The 20,837-nt window shown below is 41.8% G+C and overlaps 1 protein-coding gene across 1 annotated transcript in view; it reads left to right on the forward strand.

Annotated features, from left to right (window-relative positions):
- The window catches only part of rims2a (regulating synaptic membrane exocytosis 2a), a 1,205,442-nt gene that overhangs the window by 1,138,616 nt on the left and 45,989 nt on the right, over positions 1-20,837 (forward strand). The gene's annotated exons all lie outside the window — the stretch shown is intronic.

Here is a 20,837-nt window from a genome sequence, read left to right on the forward strand (position 1 = left end):
CCATGTGGTGTAGGTACACCCACAGTGCTGTTAGGAAGGGTGTTCGAGGATTTTGACCAAGCGACAGTGAAGGAATATTTCCAAGTCAGGATGGTGAGTGACTTGGAGGGGATCTTCTAGATGTCCCCATCTACCTTCTGCCCTTGTCCTTCTGGATGGGAGTGGTCATGGGTTTGGAAGATGCTGTCTAGAGAGGCTCAGTGAATTCCTGCAGTGCATCTTGTAGATGGTACAACCTGCTGCCACTATGCATTGATGGTGGAGGGAGTGAATATTTGTGGATGTGGTGCCAATCAAGTAGGCTGCTTTGTCCTGCAAGGTGTCAAGCTTCTTGAGTGTTGTGGGAGCTGCGCTCATCCAGGCAAGTGGGGAGTATTCCATCACACTCCTGACTTATGCCTTGTAGATGGTGGACAGGCTTCAGAGAGTCAGGAGGTAAATTATATGCCGGGTGATTCCTAGCCTCTGACCTGCTCTTGCAGCCACAGTATTTATATGACTAGTCTAGTTCTGTTTCTCCTCAATGGTAACCCCCAGGATGTTGATAGTGGGGGATTAAGTGATGATAATGCCATTGACCATCAAGGGTTGGTGGTTAGATTCTGCCTTGTTGGAGATGGTCCTTGCTTGGCACTTGTGTGGCGTGAATGTTAGTTGCCACTTGTCAGTCCAAGCCTGGATATTGTCCAGGTCTTGCTGCATTTGGACATGGACTGCTTCAGTATCTGAGGAGTTGTGAATGGTGCTAAACATTTTGCAATCATCAGCGAACATACCCACTTCTGATCTTATAATGGAAGGAAGGTCATTGATGAAGCAGCTGAAGATGGTTGAGCTGAAGACATTACCCTGAGGAAATCCTGCAGTCATGTCCTGCAGCTGAGATGACTGATCACCAACAACCACAACCATCTTCCTTTGTGCTAGGTATAACTCCAACCAGTAGAGAGCTTTCCCCTTGATTCCCATTGACTCCAGTTTTGCTAGGGCTCCTTGATGCCACACTCGGTCAAATGTGGGCTTGATGTCAAGTGCAGTCACTCTCACCTCACTTCGGGAGTTCAGCTCTTTTGTCCATGTTTGAACCAAGGCTGTAAACATAGAAAATAGGAGCAGGAGTAGGCCTTTTGGCCTTTCGAGCCTGCTCTGCCATTCATTATGATCATGGCTGATCATCCAACTCAATAGCCTGCTCCCGTTTTCTCCCCATATCCTTTGATCCCTTTCGCTCCAAGAGCTATATCTAACTCCTCCTTGAAAACATACATTTTTTTGGCCTCAACTACTTTCTGTGGTAGTGAATTCCACAGGCTCACCACTTGCTGGGTGAAGAAATTTCTCCTCATCTAAGCCCTAAATGGTCTAACCCCGTATCCTCAGACTGTGACCCGTGGTTCTGGATTCCCCCACCATCAGGAACATCCTTCCTGCATCTATCCTGACTAGTCCTGTTAGAATTTTATAGGTTTCTATGAGATCTCTCCTCATTCTTCTGAACTCCAGCGAATATAATCCTAACCGACTCAATCTTTCCTCATATGTCACTCCCGCCATCCCAGGAATCAGTCGGGTAAACCTTCGCTGCACTCCCTCTATAGCAAGAACATCCTTCCTCAGATAAGGAGACCAAAACTGCACACAATATTCCAGATGTGGTCTCACCAAGACCCTATATAATTGCAGCAAAACATCCTTGTTCCTGTACTCAAATCCTGTGGCTATGAAGACCAACATACCATTTGCCTTCCTACTGCCTGCTGCACCTGCTGCAATGAGTTCAGGGGCTGAGCGGCCCTGGCGGAACCCAAACTGGGTGTCTGTGAGCAGTTTATTGCTAGGCAAGTGCCACTTGATAGCACTATTGATGACCCCTTCCATTACTTTAGCGATGATAAAGAGCAGACTGATGGGGAGGTAATTGGTCAGGTTTGATTTGTTCTGCTTTTTGTGTACAGGACATACCTGGGCAATTTTCCACATAGCTGGGTAGATGCTGGTGTTGTAACTGTACTGGAATAGTATGGCTAGGGGCGCGGCAAGTTCTGATCAAATTCAGATCAACGTACCATTGTCAAAATCCAATTGTTTAAATATAAACAAAGGAAAGAAAGCCTGCCTGCCATAAAACTGCTAGTGTGAGTTTGTTCAGTGTTAAATATTACAGCATTCCTACCAGCGCTGTTGCAGGTCATAAATCATACAATCATAGAAAATTTGCAGCATAGGAAAAGGCCTCTTGGCCCATCATGTATGCGCACGACAAAAAACAAGTCACCCTAATCCCACTTTCCTGCATTTGGCCTGTAGCTCTGCAGGTTCCGATATCTAGACAGATCTCTCTGTTGAGGGTTTCTGCCTCTACTACACTTTCAGGCAGTGAGTTCGAGACCCCATAACACTCAGGGTGATTTTTTTTTTCCTCAACTCCCCTCTAATCTTTCTACCAATTACTTTAAATCTATGCTCCCTAGTCACTGACCTCCCTGCTAAAGTAAATAGGCCCTCCCGATCCACTCGATCCAAGTCCCAAGGCCCCTAGATTACCACTCAGCCAAAAATGCACGAACAGCCTATTTCACATCCAAGAAAATACAATATGAAACAGTTATCTTCCGATGCCTTAAGTATCTAACTATTTTTAATCATAAAGTGCAGCACCAATTTTCAAATGAGGACTGTATTGTAAGGGCATTTTATGATGGCAGCCCTCCAAATTGCATGCAGTTGTTGATTCCACCCCTCCTTAGCCCAACCTATGACAGACCTCCTATGCTGAAACAGATGGCACACTTCCAGGGCAACCCCAGTATTACCCATAACTATCCCAGGGCAGGGATGCATCTCAAATTTCACCTCATGAGTAATCCTGCCCCCACCGGAGGTGCTTTATCTTTGCTCCGCACATTTCTCCTCCATTTAGAATCAAACTATCTTGGTGCCCACTCCCATTCTGTGCTTTTTCTTTTTTTTGTATACATCATGATCTTTTTTTCCATTCCCTATCTATCCTGGCTGCCTTCCTGTACACATTCCAGTGGCAAAAATGCCAAAGAAAGTGTAGGAAAAAGCACATTTTCCTTGCCTGTTTGTAATTTACTGTGTCTCTCTTTTTATATTGAGCATTGCTTTACTTCTTTGTTATTTGTTTCTCTTTTAAATGTTTCTACTTTCACATACCTACTTGCTCTGGTTTCTTTCCATTCTATCGCATTCTCTCTTCTTTCTTTTATATTAAACAGTTGCTATAATTCTCCTTCACTTTTTATTTTTGCTTTAGCCCCTTCTAATTCTGTATACTTACTGAGATAATTTGCCACTTGTAAGTAGCCACTAAGATATTCTAAGAAAATTGGCTACTGCAGTTATTCTGAGAATGTTGGCAACCATTTTAAAAATGCGTTGACAAAGAAGATGTTGTAGAAGAATCCATTCATGATGTAAGTAGATGGTCTCATGGAATCTAGGGAATACCTGTACAAAATGGAAATGATCAACATCAGATTGTCTGGCATGCTATGTTTTAGATACCCATCAAAAGCACAACATTTTCATTTCTCTGACCTGCAATACAGATATCTGAAAGTGTACTTTTCCTCTGAATACTGACTATGCTACATGCTAAAGTATTACCATCAACTAAGCGCTTGTTCTCCATGTGTAATGTTAAACAGGTTCCTTATAGTTCTGCCTGCAATGTGCATGAATTGGCCATTTAACTTACTCAGAGTGACAAACTTAAATGCCATTGGTCCAGATTGCCCTGGGGATATAAGGACACATCTACATCATGGGACCTTTGGACATCACACAGAAAAAAGAGGAAATAATGCAGTAGATGATTTATGGCATCACTTATGATTCTCCATAATTTCCTGCAACTCTTCCGTTGCCCTGCATCAATTAAAGTTGGAAGCTAATTTTATATTTTCTAGCCTCTGTATTTGGACGAATTTTAACAGTGACATTGGTGCACTAGATAGCCAAATTTAGACAAAGTTGCCAATCTTGCTGTTGCAGGAAAAATGGGCCATTGCTGTCCATAGTTTGTATAACTAGGTTTATTATTGATCATTATTAATGATCAATAATAGCGGTTATCATCTGATTAAATTGCAAGGTAGATTATAAATTAATCTCTGTTGGTTTGATTTGACAAATGCACAGCTATCTTGATTTAGAAACTCTGACACACCTTCCTCCATTTTGTAAAGCAATTTCTGTTCATAACATGTTTTTCTGTGAAACTGCAGCAAAATATTTACTTTGCATGCTAATAATAAGATCACAAGATTGATTTGAATGAAGTCAACTCTTTCGTGCATTTGGTTTCATCCTTCCAGAACACCAAAACTTTCACATTCCCTCTACATCATCTAGCATTTGTTTTCAACGTCCTGATCTCAACTACAATTTCTGCATGCCATTCCATCTGGTAATTGCATCTGGTGAAGAAAAATATCATAGCATCTGCACTAAACTAGCCTGTCATAATCCTGAATATGCACCCTCTTAACCTAGTACCTTAGTGTATTAAATTGATAGGTATTCTTTTCTGGTCAGTTAAGTTCACGCAAGATCAGGAGTATTATCAAGGAGCACTTCTACATACAAAGAATGAGGAAAACCTGGTTTTAGTCCTCCAGGTGGGGTAGCGGAGGCAAAAAAAATTGAACTGATCCAAGAAACAGTTTGATGCTGCTATGAAGGGACCATGGGCTTCGATGAAAGGAGGGGCAAGAATGGCTTGAATAGCCTCTTTCATCTATAGTTAGCTTTTTTCTTTATTCATGCACAGGATGTTGGTGTCAGTGGCTAGACCAGTATTTAATGCCCATCCCCAATTGCCCTTGAGAAGGTGGTGGTGAGCTGCCTTCTTGAACGGCTGCAGTCCATATGGTATAGGTACACCCACAGTGCTGTTAGGGAGGGAGTTCCAGGATTTGACCCAGCGACGGTGAAAGTACGGTGATATATTCCCAAGTCAAGTTGGTGAGTAACTTGGAGGGGAACTTCCAGATGGTGGTGTTCCCATGTATCCGCTGCCCTTGCCCTTCTAGATGGCAGTGGTCGTGGATTTGGAAGGCGCTGCCTAAGGAGCTTTGGTGAGTTTTTGCAGTGCATCTTGTAGATGTTTGTACAACCAATGCCCATTTTCCTGGCAGCAGTCACAATTCCACCATTGTGCGACAGTCCTCTGCATTTCACCCAGCACAGAAGTCAAAGATGGGCTACTGGGTAACATGGTTCATGACTCCAATCTGGAATCCACACACATGCATGGCAGTCCTACAGTGAGAGCCATGCATCCACAAGGAACATTAGAGATCACACTATTGCCTCAAGAAAGTATTCCACTGCCTGCTCAACTGGCCCTGCAGTACCTAGCTGTGTGGATATAAAGATTTGTACTAGTACCCTTCAGGCTGTCTTATCTAAAAACTGTGAGGGAAAAGTCCTTGAGACCAACTATCGGGTGTGAAGCTAAGGAGGAGGACGAAGAAGTGCAACAGGACGAGGAAGAACAGGAAGAGGAAGGAACCTAGATGGCTTGGACTCATGAATTATACCAATAACGTCATTCACAGTTCCCCATTCTCCAGCAGTCCCACACAACTTTCCACCATCACTGACCACCACATTGTCTTCTTTTTGACAACACAAAAATAAAAACAGCCAGAAAATCAATGTGGTAATCCAATTTTATTAATTCAATCGTTCCACAGTGTGTACAAAAATAAACCTCGGTACCCTTTTTCAATCCCTTGGTTCTTGTCTTCCTTGTGTCTTTTCCTATCCTACTGCTGTTATGAGATTCTTCCCCAGTGGCTGCAGCATGGTCACTTGTCTTCAATCAATGAGATTGCAGACGGTCTTTGTGGGTGACTTTGTGAGTAGCTCTGGGTGTAGAGGGCCCAACTTTGGACTCCATCGTCTATGCCTTGGATGCAGTAATATGGGCTGACATGCAACAGCAAGGGTAATGGGACAGTGGTGGGGTAGGAGCTCAAATACTGTCACCTTGAGAGAAGAAAACAGGTTTGTGCTCCGTGAAGCCGCTGCCACTCTTCCAGGATGATGCTCGAGCTATCCTACTGATCTGATAGAGAACATATTGATGGACTGCTGTGATATACTGTGAATAGTAGTATCTAGAGCCATGATGGCAGTAGTCTAAGCTTGCAAGGCAGCTTGAGCTTTCGTTACAGCATTCAGACCCATGATGGAACTTGTTTATGCTTCGGTGGAATCTTTTTGTGCTGCAATGTACACTATGACATTGGCCATCAGATGTAGCATCCTGATGGGTTCTATAGGTGTGTTAATGGAGATGACCATCTGTTCCATGCAGGAAGGGATGATCTCCAAACTCTGCTGTAAGCTCTGTGCCTTGTTGCTACTGGATTTCTCCACGCTCCTTGACATTGAGTCCTGGCTTTCTGGTAGTGCACCAAGTATTTATTTACATACTCCCATCCAACTTCTTTTGAAACTTGATCCATTGAAGAGCTCATTCAACTTCTCTACAGCAGAACTAATGTGCAGCTCACTCTCCAGCGAGCTAGAACCTACGCTATCCTAACCCCATCCTTTCTCCTGTACACTTGTGCTCAGTGTCTCACATGTGCAAATTACCCTTCTATCCTTGCCTCCAAAGTACATGCAGTATCAGTCTCTGAGCTGCTAGCTGAGAGTGTCTCTTCACTGTCCTCTTCCTGTTCCTCCTCTGATTGGAAGGAGGATTAGGTATGCAGGTTGCTTCATCATTGATTCCTTCAGCCTTGCCTGTGGCCATGGCCTCAGCAATGCCTTTTCCCATAATGGCCAACACTGCCTACTCCATGGTGTTTAAAACATGTGGATGCGCTTGTCCTCCTCCAGTTCTTTCCTGCCAACTCCTGTTGTGTTCAGCTTTTCCTTTTTTTTTTATATTCATTCATGAGATGTGGGCGTCATTGGCTGGGTCAGCGTTTATTGTCCATCCCTAATTGCCATAGAACCATAGAACACTACAGCACAGAAAACAGGCCATTCGGCCCTTCTAGTCTGTGCTGAAATATTATTCGGCTAGTCCCATTGACCTGCACCTAGTCCATAACCCTCCAGACCTCTCCCATCCATGTATCTATCCAATTTATTCTTAAAAACTTAAGAGTGAGCCCGCATTTACCACGTCAGATGGTAGCTCGTTCCACACTCTCACCACTCACTGAATGAAGAAGTTCCCCCTAATGTTCCCCCTAAACCTTTCCACTTTCACCCTAAAGCCATGTCCTCTCGTGTTTATCTCTCCTAATCTAAGTGGAAAGAGCCTACTCACATTTACTCTGTCTATACCCCTCACAATTTTATAAACTTCTATCAAATCTCCCCTCATTCTTCTACGCTCCAAGGAATAAAGTCCTAACCTGTTTAATCTTTCCCTGTAACTCAACTTCTTAAGACCCAGCAACATCCTAGTAAATCTTCTCTGCACTCTCTCAATCTTACTGATATCCTTCCTGTAGTTAGGTGACCAGAACTGCACACAATACTCCAAAGTTGGCCTCACCAATGTCTTATACAACCTCACCATAACATCCCAACTCCTATACTCGATACTTTGATTTATGAAGGCCAGTATGCCAAATGCTTTCTTTACAACCTTGTCTACCTGTGACACCACTTTCAGGGAATTATGTAACTGAACTCCCAGATCCCTTTGTTCCTCCGCACTCCTCAGTGCCTACCATTTACTGTGTATGTCCTACCTTGATTTGACCTTCCAAAATGTAACACCTCACACTTTTCCACATTAAATTCCATCTGCCATTTTCTGGCCCATTTTTCCAGTTGGTCCAGATCTCTCTGCAAGCTTTGAAAGCCTTCCTCACTGTCCACAATGCCTCCAATCTTAGTGTCATCAGCAAACTTGCTGATCCAATTCACCACATTACCATCCAAATCATTGATATAGACAACAAACAACAATGGTCCCAGCACAGATCCCTGAGGCACACCACTAGTCACAGACCTCCACAGCCTCTCCTTCATCTACTTTCTTGGTAACCTCCTCGAAAAACTCTACAAGGTTCGTTAAACACGACCTACCACGCACAAAGCCATGCTGACTATCCTTAATCAGCCCTTGGCTGTCCAAATAATTATATATCCGATCTCTCAGAAGACCTTCCAATAATTTACCTACTACTGATGTCAGGCTCACTGGCCTGTAATTACCTGGTTTACTTTTGGAGCCTTTTTTAAACAACGGAATAACATGAGCTACCCTCCAATCCTCCGGCACCTCACCCGTGGCTAAGGACATTTTAAATATTTCTGCCAGGGCCCCTGCAATTTCTACACTAGTCTCCCTCAAGGTCCGAGGGAATATCATGTCAGGCCCCGGGGGGTTTATCTACCTTTATTCGCTGTAAGGCAGCAAGCACCTTCTCCTCTTTAATCTCTATATGTTCCATGAAACTACTGCTTGTTTCCCTTCCTTCCTTATACACTATGCCAGTTTCCTGAGTAAATACTGAGCAAAAAAACTGTTTAAGATCTCCCCATCTCGTGAGGTTCCACACATAGATGACCACTCTGATCTTCAAGGGGACCAATTGTGTCCCTTATTATCCTTTTAGTCTTAATATACTTGTAGAAACCCTTCGGGTTTACCTTCACATTATCTGCCAAAGCAACCTCATTTCTTCTTTTTGCCTTCCTGATTTCCTTTTTTAGTATTTTCTTACATTTTCTATACTCTACAAGTACCTCATTTGCTCCTTGTTGCCTATACCTGCTATACATCTCTCTCTTCTTCTTAACTAGATCACCAATATCCCTTGAAAACCAAGGTTCCCTATGCCTGCTAACTTTGCCTTTAATCCTGACAGGAACATGCAAACTCTGCACTCTCAAAATTTCACCTTTGAATGCCTTCCACTTACTGAACACATCCTTGCCAGAAAACAACTTATGCCAATCCACTCTTCCTAGATCCTTTCTCATTTCCACAAAATTGGCCTTTCTCCAATTTAGAATCTCAACTCGAGGACCAGACCTATCCTTATCCATAATTAACTTAAAACTAATGACATTGTGGTCACTGGACCCAAAATGTTCGCCTACACATACTTCTGTCACCTGACCTATCTGGTTCCCTAATAGGAGATCAAGTATTGCATCCTCTCTCCTTGGTATCTCTATATATTGATTTAGAAAACTTTCCTGAACACATTTGACAAACTCCACGCCATCCAGCCCTTTTACAGTATGGGAGTCCCAGTCAATATGTGGAAAGTTAAAATCTCCTACTATCACAACTTTCTGTTTCTTACATCGGTCTGATATATCTCCACAGATTTGCTCCTCCAATTCTCTCTGACTTTTGGGCGGTCTATAATACAACCCTATTAGTGTGGTCACACCTTTCCCATTCCTCAGCTCCACCCATATGGCCTCTGTAGACGAGCCCTCCAGGCTGTCCTGCTTATGCACAGCTGTGATATTTTCCCTGACTAGTAATGCTACTCCTCCCCCTTTCATCCCTCCCCCTCTATCACGTCTGAAACAACGGAACCCCGGAACATTGAGCTGCCAGTCCTGCCCTTCCTGTAACCAAGTCTCACTAATATCAATAATGTCGTAATCCCACGTGCCAATCCACGCCCTAAGCTCATCTGCCTTTCCGACAATATAAAACATATGACAATGCCCTTGAGAAGGTGGTGGTGAGCTGGCTTCTTGAACCGCTGCAGTCCATGTGCTGTAGGTACACTCACAGTGCTGTTAGGGAGGGAGTTCCAGGATTTTGATCCAGTGGCAGTGAGGGAACAGTAATATATTTCCAAGTCAGGATGGTGAGTGTCTTGCAGGGGAACTTGCAGGTGGTTGTGTTCCCATGTCTCTGCTGTTCTTGTCCTTCTAGATGGTAGTGGTCGTTGGTTTGGAGGATACTGTCTAAGGAGCCTTGGTGAATTCCTCTTGTGCATCTTGTGGATGGTGCACACGGCAGCCACTGTTCGTCGGCGGTGGAGGGAGTGAATATTTGTGGATGGGGTGCCAATCAAGCGGGCTGCTTTGTCCTGGATGGTGCCAAGCTTCTTAGGTGTTGTTGGAGCTGCACTCATCCAGGCAAGTGGAGAGTATTCCATCACACTCCTGACTTGTGTCTTGTAGATGCTGGACAGGCTTTGGGGAGTCAGGAGGTGAGTTACTCGCCACAGGATTCCTAGCCTCTGACCTGCTCTTGTAGCCACAGTATTTATATGGCTAGTCCAGTTCAGTTTCTGGTCAATGTAAACCCCCAGTGGTAACCTCCTGAAAGAAAGAGGAAAGTGTGTCATTGGGACGGATTTTATGGTTCTGTTTTTGGACTGCAAGGAGTCAGGAGTTAGAAAAAAATGGCTGCTGAATGGCAAAGGTGGAGGTCCTGCTTTCATTCCTGTCTCCAGCTATTTCCAGCAAATCGGAAAAGGGGTCGGTTAAGGAACCCCACATGCTGTTGTTTAGAGGTTGCCAGCACCATTCCAAAAGTGGCCATTTCAGATCTTCTGCAATTTTCAGGGATAGCCATGCCTTCCTAAATCACTCCTGCAGAGTGGAGGCATGAACCAAAGAGTGGAGGCATGAACCAAGGATTGGAACAGTTTCAAAGTTGAGTAAAAATGGTTCCCCACCTTCAAAGTTCATCATGACATGCTGTAGCCTGAGTTATGTGTCTACTAAAATGAGTGATGCCAGTGCTGTGATTGGAAAAAGTAAGTGAGCATAAAATAATGCATTGCCAGGTTGTTACTTCTGACAACCAGCAAGCTGTCAAGTGAAAAAACAACATTGGAGAAAGTCAAGTGGAAAAGTCTTCAGATGTATTAGAATACATTATCCACTGGATAAAGTGCATTGTACAATATTGAAAAGCCAGCCCAGAGCTAATTGTTTAAATTCTCCCACTTGCTATCATTCATTCATTCCAGTGCAGCTCAGCTATCTGTTTAAATGTTTGAAAGCTTTGACAGATGTATGAGCTTTTGGCTGTCTTCCAATGCACTAATGGATTCTGTACTGCTGCGCTTGTTTACATAACTCTTCAGGGGAAAGTTAGTTTGTTTATTTTCGCAGATTTATGAGCTTTTCAACAACTTTAAGGCTTGTGAGTTCTGTTTATAAAGTGGATATGGGTGAGTGAGTTGGAGTGGGGGGTTAGAGTGTGCAGGGGTTGGGGGTTAAGGGAGTGAGGGGGTTTTACACTAATCTGAATAACTGGGCCGATATCTCTGGGAACAGAGGCGGGCCTTTTAACCTGGCCGCCTTGATTTTGGCCTGCTTCTGTCTCTGGTGGCAGGCCCAACTCCAGGCCATCCCACTCTCGGGGAAATGAAAATCCCACCAGCCAACATCGCTAGAACAGAGGTGGGATCTTGACGTCAGGAAGATTCCCACCTCCTGATTCCCACCCCATGATTACCCAGCCCGGTCAGTGTTCTGGAATATGTCTGTGCGATGTTTATTGTTAAATAGCTGCCAGTACGTGCAAGCTGTAAACTGTGGGTGCCTGCGGCTTACAACAGTACTAAGTGTATGAAGGTGAGCTAAACCATGTGAATTGAAGGCTTGAGTACTGATTGATAGAGATTGTTGGTAGGTGAGTGAGTGACATGTAGAGAATTTAACAGTGGCTGAGGTTACTGGTTAACCGGTATGATATGTTATTTGAAGGTGTGCTCACTGACGTTGACAGCTTGTGTGAGATTCTTAAACTTCTTCCAGCACTGCAGCCATGTTTTTGGAGCATTGACTACTTGTTCCCAACACCTCCTGAGCACCTGTCTAGAGGGTTTCCTGCACAAAGGATTTTCTGCTTCTCTCCACCTCTTCCATGAAGACTCCCTCTGCATTATTTGAAAACCTAGGTGCTCGCTCTCTCACATGTTCAGCAGGTATCACAGTTGAGACTTTTCAAAGGAACTCCCACTCCATATACTAATCAGAGGCGGAAGAGGTGCAAGCTGCCATTAAAGTACTGTTGGCCAATTGCAATTTCAGGCCCTTGCTGATGTGTGGAGCAAGTGTTGGGACAATTTTCTGCTCGCAGCAATCCTATAAAACAGCAGGCAGCACAATCTTCCTGCCTGCAGTGCAATGAACTGACATGATTTAATAATTTAAGGAGATAAGCCAATTTAGCCCCAAATGAGTGGCACCTCACCAGCACCCAAGATGTCTTTTAATTTCTCATTTGCCGATTTCTTTCTAAGCCACGAGTTATTTTTCTTCGAATTTGCGCTACAATGTTTTTACAAAGTGAACCTCATTTGCTGCTGATTACTTCAGATGCAAAGCCTGTCAAGTTATCTTTGAAATATATTTTGCTGTCTCCTCTATTTCCAAAGTCTCCCGATGTGATAATGCCTTCTGCATTCTTTTTAACTGATTCATGCATCATCTCCCAGTATGTTTCCTTCTTAAAATACATTCACATTTAGCACACATTCAGTGATCAGGAAGCATTGACCTGCTTTTTGCCCTGTGTGTCATATTTACTTAACATCATCAAAAAAAATACTCTCTGCTTTTGCTGCAGCTATCTTGCCCTCATTTTGGCATGTGAGCAGCATTTATTGATATCTTGCAGACATAAAAACGGGGAGAGAGGAACATGAAATCCTATGGTATTGTTGGACTGGATGATGACTTGGAATACTTCTCTAAATCTGCCCCTCTTTCCCCATTCTCCATCCCCAATTTTTTCTAGTTTGCACAGTGCAAAATGGTTTTACTAGATTGGAGTTAGGAAACAGATTTGACTGGAAAGTCAAAGTTCAAGGTGGTCTAAATGACTTGGGCTTTTTGTTTTTTTCTTTCATTTTGCTGTAATCAAGTTGTAATTTCTCCCAATGTTCTGGTTTCAGCAGATAAAACAGTTTCTGTGACCAAAGGGCAAATAAATGGGGAGAGAGGATCTGTTCTTAGGTCTCAGCCAGTGGCATTCCTGAGCTGACACCTGAGGTTCATGGTGAGAGCATCCCTTCCAGTTTTTTATCTCCTGCCTAGGTTTTTTAAAAATTAGTTCATGGGATGTGGGCATTACTGGCGAAGCAATGAGGTCACCCATTTCATGCTCAGCTACTTTTTGCAGTTTTGATTGAGTTCAGCAACTCAGTTTTACCCTAACTCATTCTCCACTAACATTTTTATTTTGTGTTGAGTGTATTTTTAAGAAACTAATCCCATGAATTTTTTAAAGCAAAAAAATGCAGCTGCCAAAGGATATTATGAATTCAGATAAAATTAAGATTCAGGCAGTAAAAAGAATTCAATCTATTTGTATACACTGAACACAAAAATTCTTTGTTGTACACAAATAATGTGCTATTGAACCCTGAAGGGATGACAATTCAAATAGATGAAAATAAATCAGTGCATTTTTATAGATAATGATGAAAGTGAGTCAGTCACATTATCAGTGACAACTTAAACTGCGCATGAAGTAGGTTATGACTATCATTTTAACCAAAGATTGAATTAGGCCTCAAAATCAGTCCCTTCTATGAGGTAAATCAGACACCGATGCATCAGTAGAGCCTGGAACTTCCTTGGAGCTGCTTCCCCGCCATCACCATAACTTTGCCAGAAGTGCAGCAGAAAATCACCATACTACTGTAGGCTATTCCTGGTAATGCACGGAGCAATGGTGGGCATGATTCCACATGCCCAGTGGAGAGTTACATCCTAAGAGAAAGTGCAGTGGACAGGCAGCCCTCTAGGCATTTCATTCAAGTGTGTCTCCCCATCAGAATTGAACCTGATAATTGATTATGATTACCGGTAATTATGATTAATAATGTTAAATATTCAAGGTGATGAATATTGATGTAGGACATAGAAAAGGTAATTACGCGGTGAAGGGTATGTTACTGAATAAAGCGAAGAAGGGAGAAGATTTGGTGTGCAAGTTGACGGTATGTTGCAAGTTTTCTCATGTTGTGTGGTAGCCAATTGCCAAATCACATAAAATGTTAAGGTTTGCACATTGATCCATTAAGCAAGTATTCATTAGACTTTGTAGATTTAATCTTTGTCATCTCATAACGAAACAGGGACGTTCAAATAAAGACAGCAAGAGTGGTTCTAGGCTTTGAGAGTGAGACTAAGGAAGCTAAATCTATTTTCATTCAAAGAAAAGAAGGAAGATGTGTGGCCCATACTATGCATTTAATTTGAATGGGAATCACTAGTACAGATGTGGAGCATGCATCGGTTTTTGTACAAAATAGAGAGAAATCGAGGAGTTCCATACACTGTGCCAACAGCAACGATTCACACACCGTAATGAGTTCCGCAAACTGTATCTGTTTCCTCAAAGCAACAGTTCAAATGCAATTTATCTTCATTTTGATGAATGATTATTTGTTTTAACTTAAGTTAAATATGCTGCCCATTATTTTCCAATCCTCTCTGTGCTTCTAGTCAAAACACAGGTCTAGTTCATGAGACATCTGTCCTCGGTGCAGTTATCTCTGGCTTCACGACATCAAAAGAGAATTATTTATACATATTATTTTTATCATTATAATTAATTTTAATTATTAATATATTTGATACAATTAAAGTAAAGGCCCCAGTGATGGAGTTCATAATAGGAAAATGTGAAATCACCCAATTTGGATCTAAAATAGAAATAGATCAGAGCCTTTTATTAAATGGTGAAAAGCTAGGAGCTGCAGTAAAAAGGCTAATGGAAAGTTGACCTTTATCTCAAGGGGTTGGAATATAAAGGAGTGGAAGTTATGTTGCAATTATATAAAGATCTGATTAAACCCCATTTAGAGATTGCATTCAATTCCGGGCACCTCAGGAAGGAGATATTGGTTTTTGAGGGTGTGTAACACAGATTCACCAGAATGATAGCAGGCCTAAAGAGTTAATGTATGAGGACAGATTGCACAGACTAGGCTTCTATTCCCTTGAGAACAGAAGATTAAGCAGTGACCCGATTGAGGTGTTTAAAATGATTAAAGGAATTGGAAAAGGAAACAGAACTATCTCCTATGGTGGGGGAGTGCAGATCAAGCAGCCATAACCTTAAAATTAGGTTGTTCGCTAGTCAGATCAGGAAATACATCAATTGAAAATTTCAAAATTGAGATTGATAGATTTTTGTTAGGTAAGATGGAATTAAAATGCAGATCTGCTAGGATCCAACTGAATGGCAGAACAGGCTTGAGGGGTTAAATGGTTTGCTCTTGTCCTTATGTTCATTTGAACTAAACACATCTTAACAAGCAGCTCCTTTGCATATCATATATAAATTTGTGCTATTTAATAGTGTTGGTAACAGGATGATGCAGCTACTGATTTTGGAGAGTACAGCGAGAAGTTATTATTCAGTCACACTGTTTCAATTGGTTGCAAGTCATATTTCATTTAGTCTAACTAGTGCATTTGATGTGTACAGATCCTACTGGGTTTGTGTACTTCGACATACCCATTTTATGTTTTAATTAACCTAAATTTCCATTGCTGCAACTTTCAAAGTTCTGTTTTGTAGCAAAACTTTTGCTATTACAGCTGAGTCCTTTCTGGCCAATTTAGTTATTCATGCTGCACATTAATATCCACGTGGTCTTTCAGCTAACATGATTTGCTGAAACAATGCAAGTTCAGCAGGCTCAATTAAATAGCACAAAACATGCATCACATCAAAGCAAAATACAGTATAAATGCAGTGTTAGTTGGTTAGGTACTACAGTAAGCATATACTCCTTTGAAGCATTAATAAAATGATTTTATTTTATGCTGATAGTACATTGATACAGGTTTAACACTAAGGGAATTAAAATGATAACAGGACTTTATGAGCTCTGTAGACTGAATGGACAATCCTTATACAGCTTTTAGACACTTGTGTAATAATAACACGATTAAATATATCCTTAATTTTGTTTCAAGAAGGAAGGCGTGTGTCTCTGTATGATAGCGTATCATTATTGTGTAGTGCAGGGAAATAGAATATAAATTTATAGCTGCAGTTATGTCAAACTCAGCTGCATAGTTTCTTAGGAGGGGGACAAGTAAAATCTGGTCATTCCCTCACAAGAATGGTTTAGAAATTAGAGGGTGAGTCACCTATGATAGAAATAAAGCAACATAAGTAAAGCTATGGGAGCACTCTGCCCTCCTATTCTTTCATTGTTGTGTGGACAGCAGAACCAAGAGGGAGAGATTCCTCCATCCCAAGATATAAGTATAATTATAGAGAAATCTGCAAAGTTTGTGCTCACAAATACATTGTCTTTTCCATTGTCTAAATTCTTTCACCAGTTGAAAGAGTGTATGCATGCTGGTGCCAATGATTGGCAAATCTGGGTGTTCTTCAGCAATGCCAGGAGAGAGCATTGTATCAAGCTGCTCCTCACTCTTCATTCCAGTGACTGTTTTGGTCTTTCTTGTTTTCCTTCAATCATTCCAAAGACCCAACGCAGGTTAAGCTTAACAGATTTATCTTAGCAGGTTAAGATTCATGTCTGAACATGTTTCTGTTGTAGGGTGGCTGAGCTGATCAGCAGACACTTCTTGGGTGGAAACATTAAGTTTATTTACAATATACTCAGCAGCAATTACACGTGTGCTTTCAGAGCTCTGAAGAAGGATCATGCAGACTCAAAACGTTAACTCTGTTTCCCTCTCCACAGATGCTGTCAGACCTTCTGAGTTTTTCCAGCATTTTCAGTTTTTATTTATTTTTCCCTTCGAAGGTTGCTCATCTTGTCTGGAACTCTGTCATCAAGCAGCGATCTCTTTCAGTTCCTTCTGCTGTTCTTCTAGGTTTTGGCTAACGACACCTGCATTTTTTCAGGCTGTTGAGTCCTTTTTCAAAACAGGAATGCTTCCAGCTTCCTTTTGGAATATCAGTGGCCAATCAAGGTTGATTTACCTTAGCCAATTTTGCCCTAGAAGGCTAACACTACTAACAATTCTAACACTGGGTAGCTTTGCCGATTGGCTTCCATAATGGACAGTTACTCTGCTTATGCCTTTTACTTGAATGTCTTATGTACCGTATGCCATATATACCGGCTGTTTCTTCTAAGCTTAATTGATGTTCACCATTATTCAAATATCCGTAGGTATGTTCCCCAATTACTGTCATGGAAGTTCCAGTGTCCACTTCCATTCTAACAGGTTTGCCATTTACTTTCGCTGTGACAAAGATTGTTTCTGTCTTTCCAACTTTCAGATTAAATAGCAAGTAAATGTCTGAATTTGTTGTTTCAGGCTCTTCTACATTGTAGGTTTCATTGGGCTTCTTTTGTTTACAAGCCTGCTTGAATCTTTCCTCACACTGCCTCATTATATGTCCATTTCTGTGACAATAGTAGCATTTTATTTTTTTAAACTGCCAATCGCTAAAAGACTGATTGTTTCCACCTCTATTAAAATTATTCTTTAATTTTGCTGCTGAGTTATTTTCTTTATTCTTCATCTAGCGGGGCTGTTTCCCGCTTCTCGGCGTAGTCTCGCTTTTTCACATCGCTTTCAGCTGAGGCTTCCTGCCCAATGTGGAGGACAGCACTATTTTGTGCAGCCTGTATTGCTTTTGAATCTCTACTGCGCTTCCCATGGCCAGCGCTTTCTCTAGCACCTTCTTGAAATCCAGATTCACTTTGGACAATAATCTTTTCTGAATAGTGTCCTCTTTCACACCACATACTAAATGATCTCTGAGCATGTCCTTCATAGTCGTACCGAACTCTCAATGTTCCATTACCTGCTTCAGATTTGCCACATAGCATGCAACTGTCTCACTCAGGACTCTATTTCACAAATTAAACCTAAACCTCTGCATCACGACTGAGGGCTTTGGTTGAAAATGATCCTTCATGAGGTCCACCAATTCATCAAAATTCTTTGAATCTGGGGAACTCACTGCTATCAAACTTCAAATCAAGCTGTAGGTTTTGCTCCCTCAAGTATTCAAGAGGATTGCTCGTTTCTTATCTTTCCCTGTAATCTCATTTGCTTGAAAAAAGTGTGTCAGGTGTTCTATGTATTGAGACTAATCATCTGTGGCAGGTTCAAAAGGATCAATCCTCACAAATTGGGGCATTTTGAGAGGGGATAATTTCTTCAATTCTAACAGAGCTTGCTACTTACAATCATTCGACGAGGTACAGTGCCAATTTCTTGCTAGCTTGATTTCTTCTGTTCAATCCTATTTTATCCTCATCACCAGTTTGTTGTAGGGTGGGTGAGTTATACTATTAATGATGGAGTTGATCAGCAGACACTTATTGGGTGGAAGCATTAAGTTTATTCACAATATACTTAGCAGCAACAACATGTGTACTTTCAACTCTAACTCTATCTCTATACTGACTGCTGAGGAAGCCTGCGCTACTCTCCTATTGGTTACTACAGATCATATGATCTTACTGAGCAAGTATTATTCTTAAAGGTACATTACACACTAAATAAAACCATAATTTCTAGTTTCCTTTATTTTTCAGAGTCTCTAGGCATGAAATGGAAGGACTTAGTTCAGCACATGTAAGAGATTCAGGCCTAACTGTCAAATTAGGCCTGTTTCTTAGCATATTGGGTGGGGAGTCAGCTTTATGGCAAGTCTGTCTCTTTGCCAAAGTCTCTCAGAAAGGGATTTTGATTAAGTAATTGGTGACAAGCAAGGCTAGTAGGTGGCAATGCATAAGGATATTTAGAATAACAAGTTGGGTGATGCATTGCAAACTGAAGAAAAAGGAGCGTGAGTAGACCATACGACCTCTTGAGCCTGCTGCACCATTCAATATGATCATGGCTGATATCCTGCTTCAACTTCGCTTTTCCACCTGCTCCCTACATCCCTTGATTCCCTAAGAGACCAAAAATCTGTCTACCTCAGCCTTTCAACAATGGAGCATCCACAACCCTTTTGGCTGGAGAATTGCAAAGATTTACAACACACTAAGTGAAAAATTTCTCCTCATCACCGTCCTAAATGATCGACCTCTTATTTGAGCCTGTATCCTTGTGTTCTTAATTATTCAGCCAAGAGAAATAACCTCTCAGTGATACCTTGTCAAGTCTCTTCAGAATCTTGTATGTTCCAATGAGCTCACCTCTCATTCTTCTCAATCCAGAGCTTTAGGACCCAATTTACTTAGCATCTCATCATAGGACAAGCCTCTCATCCCAAGAACAAATTTAAAACTATTCCATTATATTTAAGATAGATATTATTGCACAAGGAAACTCTCGAGGTTTGGGATGACAGCTGCTGATAGGTGTTACTGGAAGCCATGTATGAGAATATGTGCTCATATCAGGGTGCACCCAACCATTGGATATGGAGGAAGCTGGTAATTAATCAAAATCTTTGTGGCGAGTCATGCTTTTGGAAGAAGTTTCTTGTATGCACTGTGTGACTTGGTAAAGTTCAAGCACACACCAACAATGACTAGACATTTGGTCCACACAAGTGTCGGGCAATTACCATCTCCAACAGGAGAGAATCTAACAATCTCCCCTTGACATGGAATGGCATTACCATCCCTGAAATCCCCACTACCAACATCTTGGGGGCTACCATTCAAAAACTCCAGCTCCAATATCACTCAAGAAGCTCAACAACATTCAGGACAAAAGAGGATTGACACCACATCCACCAATTTAAACATTCACTCCCCCCACCACTGACGCACAGTGGCAGCAGTCTGTGCCATCTACAAGATGGCAGCAACTCATCAAGGCTCCTTTAACAGTACCTTCCAACCCATGTTGGAGGGCAAGGGCAGCAGATGCATTGAAATACCACCTGCAATTCCCCTCTAAACCACACATTATCCTGACTTGAAACTATATTGCTGTACCTTCACTGTTGCTGGATCAAAATCCTGGAACTTCCTTCCAGGGCAGTATGCATGTTCCACTCATCTAACTAAACAAGCAGCACAAAGCTTTTAAAAACAAAAATGTACGGCACTGAAGGAGGCCATTCAGTCAATTGTGTCTGTGCTGACCAGACAATCGTTATCCAGCCTAATCCTACTTTCCAGTTATAGTCCATAGCCTTGTACTCAGAATCCCAAGTGTATGTTCAGAGTTCAATAAATCTTGGCTTTTGCAAACCTGGACTTAGGTCAATGAGGAGTGCTTTTGTGTAGTGAGAAAGTGCATACTAAATAAATTGCATTCATTCATAGAGAAGTAATGCAACTGCTAATGGAGCAGTATTTTTATGCCCCCACAACACAGATGCAATATCCAGTACCACATTAGTTTTAAGAACAGTAGGCAGGAGAAGAAGGTTCAAGGAAGCATAAGAGATGAACCAGAAAAGATCTAGCAGCATCCTATGTAGAGAGGTGCTACTGTGCACTTAATTTGATCTGACAGGGGATCAACTGTCAGATCAGTGGGGAAGCTGTCACTATTGTGTACCACAATAGTAGGTTGTGCCCTCTTGTGTCTTTTCACTCTGTCTAATCTCTGACTATAGGGATGCAATTTCACTCCAAAGCTGCTTTGTGGCAGCTTCCACCAGAACTTTCAAAGGCTCTTCAATGAAACATGCTTTCTTTTACCTCCTCCCCTGCTCCATTCCCACATAACATTGGAATTATGATCAGCTTAATGTCTCAGAACCATTTGTGCATTCTGATTTTTGTATGTATTTTACCACCATCCATGGTGCAGGAATGGCATTTTTTGAAGTAATACTTCCCCGCAGTGCATTACCATAGCAAACGGCAAGTTCTACAGCTATAAAATTTCCCATGTGCAAAGAAGAATTTCATTCCATCAAAGGAAGAGAAAATTAATAAGTAGGTATTTAAAGATTAATGAGAAAGATTATATAA

Source organism: Cetorhinus maximus, chromosome 4 (assembly GCF_964194155.1).
Source record: "Cetorhinus maximus chromosome 4, sCetMax3.hap1.1, whole genome shotgun sequence".
Classification (NCBI taxonomy): Eukaryota; Metazoa; Chordata; class Chondrichthyes; order Lamniformes; family Cetorhinidae; genus Cetorhinus; species Cetorhinus maximus.